We start from the raw sequence: 571 nt of genomic DNA on the forward strand, positions 1-571 counted from the left end.
GATCATGACAAAATAAATTTATTTTGTCATGTCTATGATTAAATCATTAAAAAAAATATAATATTATTTTTATGTATGTGATAGGATAATCTAAGCTAAGCGGTTGTCAACATTGAAGTATTTTTGGTGATATTGGAATTGGTTTCAGGTTTGTTCTATAATCATTAAACAATAAGCATAGTTATAACTATCATACCCAGAGTATGCAAATTTATGTGTACATACAATCATCAGAAGATTAATAATAGTATCCAGTTCATCTCAAATATAAAACAACATAAATCAAATGTTTGATTTTATTAAAAAAAAAAAAATGTAAATGGTAAATTATACCTCATAAAAAAAAATCATGGTTCTAATTAGCCAGGTACCTACCTAATATTAATGTTTTAGATTTAGTGATTTAGTTAATTAGGAATTTCATGTATTGAGTATTAAGGATTTTTATAGATCTATAATAATATAGGGAATTTAATAAATACCTACCTATTACAATAATCTTAACAGAAAAATAAGGGTATCCTATAATTTTTTTGTGGCCTGAATATGTGTAGATATTTGTATCTACAAA

Source organism: Acyrthosiphon pisum, chromosome A2, assembly GCF_005508785.2.
Source record: "Acyrthosiphon pisum isolate AL4f chromosome A2, pea_aphid_22Mar2018_4r6ur, whole genome shotgun sequence".
NCBI classification, from domain to species: Eukaryota; Metazoa; Arthropoda; class Insecta; order Hemiptera; family Aphididae; genus Acyrthosiphon; species Acyrthosiphon pisum.